The following is a 10,000-nucleotide window of genomic DNA, read 5'->3' as shown; positions in this document are numbered from 1 at the left end:
GACTTTCAAGTTAAAGAGTTCTCTTTATTGGCTTTCAAAAAAATCTGCAAAGTGTCACAGAGATTTTGAGAAACTCTTTTTTTTCTTTATATTATTATAATATAATATAATGTGTATATGTTTTCGAAAAGCATCCACCAGCAATCCATGGTGAGCCTCTCTCTGCTGGCAAGCTCCTCCTGCCTGAGCCCGACGCTGTCGAGGCTCAACACGATTTCAGACTGACAAAGAGTTCGAAAATTGCCGCCTGATGTAGCTTTAAATGCTGACAGGTGACTTCCGAGTGCTCTTGTAAAGGTCTCCGCTTTGAAATTGAGAGCCTTTTGCCAAGTGTCACTTTTTCAGGCACTCTTAAAGTGCACCTGGGCTGTCAGAGAAAGCTCTGAAAATCGTGTTCTCGAAAATCTCCGGGTACCCGACCAATCCCTAGGTGCCCGAATGACAAGTGTCAATTCGGCAGGACGGCCTCCCACCTCCGGCCGCAGATGCGTCACTAAATCCCCGCAACGGGGGCTTTCTCATTTCGGCATAGGGGCTTCCGCGGCCAACTCATTAACCTGTGCTCGGACTTTTTGTGCCACAAGTGCAAGGGACCGTTTGCCGGCAGCTACTCGCACCCCCCCGCCCAGGGGGGGAATCCTCTGACCGGAGATCCGAAACGCCGGCCGAATCCATCCCCGTCGGACTTCCGAAGGGGTTCCCTCGACCGACTGACTTCCGAACTCCTTTCTGGGCTTAAACGGGTGGAATTCGGACCCTCTCGCAAGGGAGCCGAAGCCCGCCAGCCCCGGGAGGCCTCGGGGCCGCCGTTTTCAAGCCCGACCAAAAAACCCGAAAAATGGGGAAAAATGGGAAAAATTCCCACTCCCAAAAGGCTTAAAAGTCGGTTGGGCGGCAGCCCGGGTCGGTCTCTGCAGACCTGGAGGCGCTAGACACAAGTCTGGTAAACAGGCTAAGTCTCGACATGCCACCTCTTACTATCCTGCAGGTACCCCGCCAATCCCCCCGGAACCGGCTGGCAATTGGCGAATCAGCGGGACGAATTTGAATTCGTGACCGACTCTCTGACACCGAATCGCCGCAAACGCGTTTCGATTTTTCGGCTTCGGTACCTCCCATCAGACTTTGACTGGCCATATCTCCGGACTCACGTGTCGCAGCCGGGACCTTCAGGTACCGTTCGACGCGTCTACCCCTGCCCCGTCGAATGGCGCCCCTCGCGGTGTGGTCCGATTTCCGCATTTTGGTCAGATTTGCCTTCAAAATTTTCAGATTGAGTTGACGAATGCCCCCTACGGGGTAACCTCTTGCCCTTTCGGACCTGGTCCCTGTGACTTAATTTCCGCCTTTTGCTCAATCGTTTCCCCATTTATAATTAATTTTAAAAATCGGGTTACTCAGTTCTGGTTTACCAGTTCCCTCTTCGGACTTAGTTTTTGGTTAATCATTTCCGGTTCACCAGTTCCCGTTTTGGACTTAGTCTCTGCGGGCCGTTTCTCACCTTTTGGTTCATCAGTTCCCCTCTTTTAATAATTTTTTGGCTGCTTTCGTTTGATCATTTCCCTGCCTTCTGGGTAACTTTTCCCCCTTAGGACTTCATCGCCGCACATAATTTTCGACTTCTGGTTGATCATTTCACCCCTTTTAATCATTTTTGCAACTTTTGGTTAACCATTTCCCCCAGCTTCTGGTTAACCATTTCCCCTTTGGGACTTAGTCTCTGAGCATTCTTTTGGGATTCTGGTTAACCATTTGCCAATTTTTAAAAAATGTTGCCACTTTTGTTTAATGCTTTCCGGTCAACCTTTGCCTCTTTCAGACTTCACCGCGGCACATTGCTTCAGCCTCCTGGTTAATCATTTCACCCCTTTTAATCATTTTTGCAACTTTTGGTTAACCATTTCCCCCAGCTTCTGGTTAACCATTTCCCCTTTGGGACTTAGTCTCTGAGCATTCTTTTGGGATTCTGGTTAATCATTTGCCAATTTTTAAAAAATGTTGCCGCTTTTGTTTAATGCTTTCTGGTCAACCTTTCCCTCTTTCAGACTTCACCGCGGCACATTGCTTTAGCCTCCTGGTTAATCATTTCACCCCTTTTAATCATTTTTGCAACTTTTGGTTAACCATTTCCCCCAGCTTCTGGTTAACCATTTCCCCTTTGGGACTTAGTCTCTGAGCATTCTTTTGGGATTCTGGTTAATCATTTGCCAATTTTTAAAAAATGTTGCCGCTTTTGTTTAATGCTTTCTGGTCAACCTTTCCCAATTTCAGACTTCACCGCGGCACATTGCTTTAGCCTCCTGATTAATCATTTCACCCCTTTTAATCATTTTTGCAACTTTTGGTTAACCATTTCCCCCAGCTTCTGGTTAACCATTTCCCCTTTGGGACTCGGTCTCTGAGCATTCTTTTGGGATTCTGGTTAATCATTTGCCAATTTTTAAAAAATGTTGCCGCTTTTGTTTAATGCTTTCTGGTCAACCTTTCCCTCTTTCAGACTTCACCGCGGCACATTGCTTTAGCCTCCTGGTTAATCATTTCACCCCTTTTAATCATTTTTGCAACTTTTGGTTAACCATTTCCCCCAGCTTCTGGTTAACCATTTCCCCTTTGGGACTTAGTCTCTGAGCATTCTTTTGGGATTCTGGTTAACCATTTGCCAATTTTTTTAAAATGTTGCCACTTTTGTTTAATGCTTTCTGGTCAACCTTTCCCTCTTTCAGACTTCACCGCGGCACATTGCTTCAGCCTCCTGGTTAATCATTTCACCCCTTTTAATCATTTTTGCAACTTTTGGTTAACCATTTCCCCCAGCTTCTGGTTAACCATTTCCCCTTTGGGACTTAGTCTCTGAGCATTCTTTTGGGATTCTGGTTAATCATTTGCCACTTTTTTAAAAATGTTGCCGCTTTTGTTTAATGCTTTCCCTGCTTTGTGGTCAAACTTTTCCCCTTTAGGACTTCATCGCCGCACATTATTTTCGACTTCTGGTTAATCATTTCACCCCTTTTAATCATTTTTGCAACTTTTGGTTAACCATTTCCCCCAGCTTCTGGTTAACCATTTCCCCTATGGGACTTAGTCTCTGAGCATTCTTTTGGGATTCTGGTTAATCATTTGCCAATTTTTAAAAAATGTTGCCGCTTTTGTTTAATGCTTTCTGGTCAACCTTTCCCTCTTTCAGACTTCACCGCGGCACATTGCTTTAGCCTCCTGGTTAATCATTTCACCCCTTTTAATCATTTTTGCAACTTTTGGTTAACCATTTCCCCCAGCTTCTGGTTAACCATTTCCCCTTTGGGACTTAGTCTCTGAGCATTCTTTTGGGATTCTGGTTAATCATTTGCCACTTTTTAAAAAATGTTGCCGCTTTTGTTTAATCGTTTCCCTGCTATGTGGTCAACCTTTTCCCCTTTCAGACTTCATCGCCGCGCATTGTTGTCGACTTCTGGTTAATCATTTTTCCCCTTTAAATCTTTTTTTGCCACTTTCGGTTAACCATTTCACCCAGCTTCTGGTTAACCATTTGCCCCATTATACTGAATTTTTCCGCTTTGGTTTAATCATTTCCCTGCTTTCTTGTCAACCTTTTCCCCTTTTGGACTTCGCCGCCGCACTTTGCTTTTGCCTTCTGGTTAAACATTTCTCCCCTTTTAATCCTTTTTCCCACTTTTGGTTCACCAGTTCACCCAGCTTCTGGTTAACCATTTCCCCTTTGGGACTTAAGTCTCTGAGCATTCTTTTGGGATTCTGGTTAACCATTTGCCACTTTTTAAAAAATGTTGCCGCTTTTGTTTAATGCTTTCCCTGCTTTCTGGTCAACCTTTTCCCCTTACGACTTCGCCGCCGCACTTTGCTTTCGCCTTCTGGTTAATCATTTCACCCCTTTTAATCCTTTTTCCCACTTTGGGTTAGACAGTTCACCCAGCTACTGGTTAACCATTTGCCCCTTTGGGACTTAAGTCTCTGAGCATTATTTTGGGATTCTGGTTCACCATTTGTCCCTTTTTTAAAAATGTTGCTGCTTTTGTTTAATGCTTTCCCTGCTTTGCGGTCCACCTTTCCCTCTTTCCGACTTCATCGCCGCACCTTGTTTACGACATCTGGTTAAACATTTCTCCCCTTTTAATCCTTTTTCCCACTTTGGGTTAAGCAGTTCACCCTGCTTCTGTTTAACCATTTGCCCCTTTTTTACTGAATTTTTCCGCTTTGGTTTAATCATTTCCCTGCTTTCTTGTCAAACTTTTCCCCTTTTGGACTTCGCCGCCGCACTTTGCTTTCACCTTCTGGTTAAACATTTCTCCCCTTTTAATCCTTTTTCCCACTTTTGGTTAAACAGTTCACCCAGCTTCTGGTTAACCATTTGCCCCTTTGGGACTTAAGTCTCTGAGCATTCTTTTGTGATTCTGGTTCACCATTTGTCCCTTTTTAAAAGATATTGCTGCTTCTGTTTAATCCTTTCCCTGCTTTGCGGTCAACCTTTTCCTCTTTCAGACTTCATCGCCGCGCATTGTTTTCGACATCTGGTTCAACATTTCTCCCCTTTTAATCCTCTTTCCCACTTTTGGTTAAGCAGTTCACCCAACTTCTGGTTAACCATTTGCCCCTTTTTACTGAATTTTTCTGCTTTTGTTTAATCATTTCCCTGCTTTCTGGTCAACCTTTTCCCCTTTAGGACTTCGCCGCCGCACTTTGCTTTCGCCTTCTGGTTAATCATTTCACAACATTTTAATCCTTTTTCCCACTTTTGGTTAAACAGTTCACCCAGCTTCTGGTTAACCATTTGCCCCTTTGGGACTTAAGTCTCTGAGCATTCTTTTGGGATTCTGGTTCACCATTTGTCCCTTTTTAAAAGATATTGCTGCTTCTGTTTAATCCTTTCCCTGCTTTGCGGTCAACCTTTTCCTCTTTCAGACTTCATCGCCGCGCATTGTTTTCGACATCTGGTTCAACATTTCTCCCCTTTTAATCCTCTTTCCCGCTTTTGGTTAAGCAGTTCACCCTGCTTCTGGTTAACCATTTGCCCCTTTTTACTGAATTTTTCCGCTTTGGTTTAATCATTTCCCTGCTTTCTTGTCAAACTTTTCCCCTTTTGGACTTCGCCGCCGCACTTTGCTTTCGCCTTCTGGTTAATCATTTCACAACATTTTAATCCTTTTTCCCACTTTTGGTTAAACAGTTCACCCAGCTTCTGGTTAACCATTTGCCCCTTTGGGACTTAAGTCTCTGAGCATTCTTTTGTGATTCTGGTTCACCATTTGTCCCTTTTTAAAAGATATTGCTGCTTTTGTTTAATCCTTTCCCTGCTTTGCGGTCAACCTTTTCCTCTTTCAGACTTCATCGCCGCGCATTGTTTTCGACATCTGGTTCAACATTTCTCCCCTTTTAATCCTCTTTCCCACTTTTGGTTAAGCAGTTCACCCAACTTCTGGTTAACCATTTGCCCCTTTTTACTGAATTTTTCTGCTTTTGTTTAATCATTTCCCTGCTTTATGGTCAACCTTTTCCCCTTTAGGACTTCGACGCGGCACATTGCTTTCGCCTTCTGGTTAATCATTTCACCCCTTTTAATCCTTTTTCCCACTTTTGGTTAAACAGTTCACCCAGCTTCTGGTTAACCATTTGCCCTTTGGTACTTAAGTCTCTGAGCATTCTTTTGGGATTCTGGTAAACCATTTGTCCCTTTTTTTAAAATGCTGCTGCTTTTGTTTAATGCTTTCCCTGCTTTGCGGTCAACCTTTTCCTCTTTCAGACTTCATCGCCGCGCATTGTTTTCGACATCTGGTTCAACATTTCTCCCCTTTTAATCCTCTTTCCCACTTTTGGTTAAGCAGTTCACCCAACTTCTGGTTCACCACTTGCCCCTTTTTACTGAATTTTTCTGCTTTTGTTTAATCATTTCCCTGCTTTCTGGTCAACCTTTTCCCCTTTAGGACTTCGACGCGGCACATTGCTTTCGCCTTCTGGTTCATCATTTCACCCCTTTTAATCCTCTTTCCCACTTTTGGTTAAGCAGTTCACCCAACTTCTGGTTCACCACTTGCCCCTTTTTACTGAATTTTTCTGCTTTTGTTTAATCATTTCCCTGCATTCCGGTCAACCTTTCCCTCTTTCAGACTTAATCGCCGCACATTGTTGTCGACTTCTGGTTGATCAGTTCACCCCTTTTTTATCCTTTTTCCCACTTTGGGTTAAGCAGTTCACCCAGCTTCTGGTTAACCATTTGCCCCTTTGGGACTTAAGTCTCTGAGCATTCTTTTGGGATTCTGGTAAACCATTTGTCCCTTTTTAAAAAATGCTGCTGCTTTTGTTTAATGCTTGCCCTGCTTTGCGGTCGATCATTTCACCCCTTTTAATCCATTTTTGCCACTTTGGGTTAAACAGTTCACACAACTTCTGGTTCACCATTTCACATTTCGGAACTTTTATTCCCACCATTACTTTGGGCTTCTGGTTCATCATTTCACGCTGTTTTACAAATCTTTGCCGCTTCACTTTTAATCCACAAACCGGGGCTCGCTTTCGGGTGGGGGGGGGGGGGGGGGGGTAGCGGGTTTGGGCCGGGCACTCCACATCCCGGTGTGCGACCGGGTTCGTTCTGGTACCGCTCGGTGCCCCTCGTCCTGCTCTTGCCGCGGAAGCAAACCAGACGACCGTCGGTCTCACGCCCGAGGGGAGAGGAGGCGGAAAGCGGTTTGCAGCCTTTCGCTGTACCTCCGGCGGGCAGCGCCGCACCTCCGAGTGCTCGGTACCGTTCGCTGCGCCTCGTCCGGCCGCACGCAGCGAGCCAAACCCGGAGGAAATCGGCCTGTGCCTTCTCGAGATATGGGCCTCCGGGTGGGACGGACAAACCGGGGCCCCGAGCTCGCTTTCGGCGGCCCGGCACTCGACTTCCCGGTGTCCGAACGTGATCCTTCCGGTACCCTTCGGTGCCCCTTGCCCGACTCTAGCTCCCGTGCTGAAGCGGAGTCGGTCGGCCTGACGGCCTGCCGAGTTAACCAGCGGAAAGCGGTGCGCAGCCTTTCGCTTGCAGCTCCGGCGGGCAGCGCCGCACCTCCGGCTGCTCAGTGCCGTCCGCTGCTCCCCTTCCGGCTGCACGCAGCGAACCATACCCGGAGGAAATCGGCCTCGGCCTTCCGGAGATATGGGCCTGCGAGTGGGACCAATAAATCGGTGCACATTTCCGGCTCGGTTTCCGGCCTCGGCACTATCAGTTCACGCCGTCCGACCGACGTCGTTCTGGCACGGTTCCGTTGCTCCTTGATCCGGTCCAGCCACGGTAATCAGCCGAAGATGGTGGGGGGGACACATTGCCCGCCGAGTTAGCCGGAGGAGATCGGCCTCGGACTTCCTCAGATATCAGCCTCCGGGTGGGACAGACAAACCGGGGACCCGAGCACGCTTTCGGCGGCCCGCTGGTCGACTTCCCGGTGTGCGACCGGGTTCGTTCCGGTACCGTTCGCTGCCCCTCGTCCTGCTCTAGCCGCGGAAACAAACCCGACGACCGTCGGTCTCACGCCCGCGGAGGGAGGTGGCGGAAAGTGGTTTGCAGCCTTTCGCTGTACCTCCGGCGGGCAGCGCCCGACCTCCGAGTGCTCGGTACCGTCCGCTGCGCCTGGTCCTGCCGCACACAACGAGCCATACCCGGTGGAAATCGGCCTGTGCCTTCCAGAGATATGGGCCTCCGGGTGGGACGGACAAACCGGGGCCCCGTGCTCGCTTTCGGCGGCCCGCTAGTCGACTTCCCGGTGTGCGACCGGGTTCCTTCCGGTACCGTTCGCTGCCCCTCGTCCTGCTCTAGCCGCGGAAACAAACCCGACGACCGTCGGTCTCACGCCCGCGGAGGGAGGCGGCGGAAAGTGGTTTGCAGCCATTCGCTGTACCTCCGGCGGGCAGCGCCCGACCTCCGAGTGCTCGGTACCGTCCGCTGCGCCTGGTCCGGCCGCACACAACGAGCCATACCCGGTGGAAATCGGCCTGTGCCTTCCGGAGATATGGGCCTCCGGGTGGGACGGACAAACCGGGGCCCCGAGCGGTGGCACCCTGCTCGCTTTCAGCGGCCCGGCACTCGACTTCCCGGTGTGCGAACGTCATCCTTCCGGTACTCAACCGTGCCCCTTGCCCCACTCTAGCTCCGGCGGTAAAGCGAAGTCGGTCGGTCTCACGGACGCCGAGTTAGCAGGCGGAAAGCGGTGCGCAGCCTTTCGCTGTCACTCCGGCGGGCTGCACCGCATCTCCGAGTGCTCGGTACCGTACGCTGCGCCGCCTCCTGCCGCACGCAACGAGCCATACCCGGAGGAAATCGGCCTCGGCGTTCCGGAGTTATCCGCCTCCGAGTGGGCCTGACCAAGCGGGGTGAACTGGAAATCATTAACCAACGTACTTCCAGGTTTTCACCCGCAGAGGGCAGCACTCTATTCTCCGTTTTAAATTGGGCCGACCCGGCTCCGTTTCGAGACCCGGCACTCGACTTCCCGGTGTGCGAACGTGATCGTTCCGGTACCCAACCGTGCCTCTTGCCCCACTCTAGCTCCGGCGGTAAAGCGAAGTCGGTCGGTCTCACGGACGCCGAGTTAGCAGGCGGAAAGCGGTGCGCAGCCTTTCGCTGTCACTCCGGCGGGCAGCATCGCACCTCCCAGTGCTCGGTACCGTACGCTGCGCCGCCTCCTGCCGCACGCAACGAGCCATACCCGGAGGAAATCGGCCTCGGCCTTCCTGAGATATCAGCCTCCGAGTGGGCCCGACGAGTCGGTGGCACCCTGCTCGCTTTCAGCGGCCCGGCACTCGACTTCCCGGTATGCGAACGTGATCGTTCCGGTACCCAAACGTGCCCCTTGCCCCACTCTAGCTCCGGCGCTAAAGCGGAGTCGGTCGGTCTCACGGACGCCGAGTTACCAGGCGGAAAGCGGTGCGCAGCCTTTCGCTGTCACTCCGGCGGGCAGCATCGCACCTCCGAGTGCTCGGTACCGTACGCTGCGCCTCCTCCTGCCGCACGCAACAAGCCATACCCGGAGGAAATCGGCCTCGGCCTTCCTGAGATATCAGCCTCCGAGTTGGCCCGACGAGTCGGTGGCACCCTGCTCGCTTTCAGCGGCCCGGCACTCGACTTCCCGGTATGCGAACGTGATCGTTCCGGTACCCTTCGGTGCCCCTTGCCCCACTCTAGCTCCGGTGCTAAAGCGGAGTCGGTCGGTCTCACGGACGCCGAGTTAGCAGGCGGAAAGCGGTGCGCAGCCTTTCGCTGTCACTCCGGCGGGCAGCACCGCACCTCCGAGTGCTCGGTACCGTACGCTGCGCCTCCTCCTGCCGCACGCAACGAGCCATACCCGGAGGAAATCGGCCTCGGCGTTCCGGAGTTATCCGCCTCCGAGTGGGCCTGACCAAGCGGGGTGAACTGGAAATCATTAACCAACGTACTTCCAGGTTTTCACCCGCAGAGGGCAGCACTCTCTTCTCCGTTTTAAACTGGGCCGACCCGGCTCCGTTTCGAGACCCGGCACTCGACTTCCCGGTGTGCGACCGGGTTCGTTCCGGTACCGTTCGCTGCCCCTCGTCCTGCTCGAGCCGCGGAACCAAACCCGATGACCGTCGGTCTCACGCCCGCGGAGGGAGGCGGCGGAAAGTGGTTTGCAGCCTTTCGCTGTACCTCCGGCGGGCAGCGCCGGACCTCCGAGTGCTCGGTACCGTCCGCTGCGCCTGGTCCGGCCGCATACAACGAGCCATACCCGGAGGAAATCGGCCTGTGCCTTCCGGAGATATGGGCCTCCGGGTGGGACGGACAAACCGGGGCCCCGAGCGGTGGCACCCTGCTCGCTTTCAGCGGCCCGGCACTCGACTTCACGGTGTGCGAACGTGATCGTTCCGGTACCCAACGGTGCCCCTTGCCCCACTCTAGCTCCGGCGGTAAAGCGGAGTCGGTCGGTCTCACAGACGCCGAGTTACCAGGCGGAAAGCGGTGCGCAGCCTTTCGCTGTCACTCCGGCGGGCAGCACCGCACCTC

This window comes from Heptranchias perlo, unplaced genomic scaffold, assembly GCF_035084215.1.
Source record: "Heptranchias perlo isolate sHepPer1 unplaced genomic scaffold, sHepPer1.hap1 HAP1_SCAFFOLD_443, whole genome shotgun sequence".
Classification (NCBI taxonomy): Eukaryota; Metazoa; Chordata; class Chondrichthyes; order Hexanchiformes; family Hexanchidae; genus Heptranchias; species Heptranchias perlo.
The sequence above is the reverse complement of the archived record's forward strand: the minus strand, read 5'-3'. Positions refer to the sequence as shown.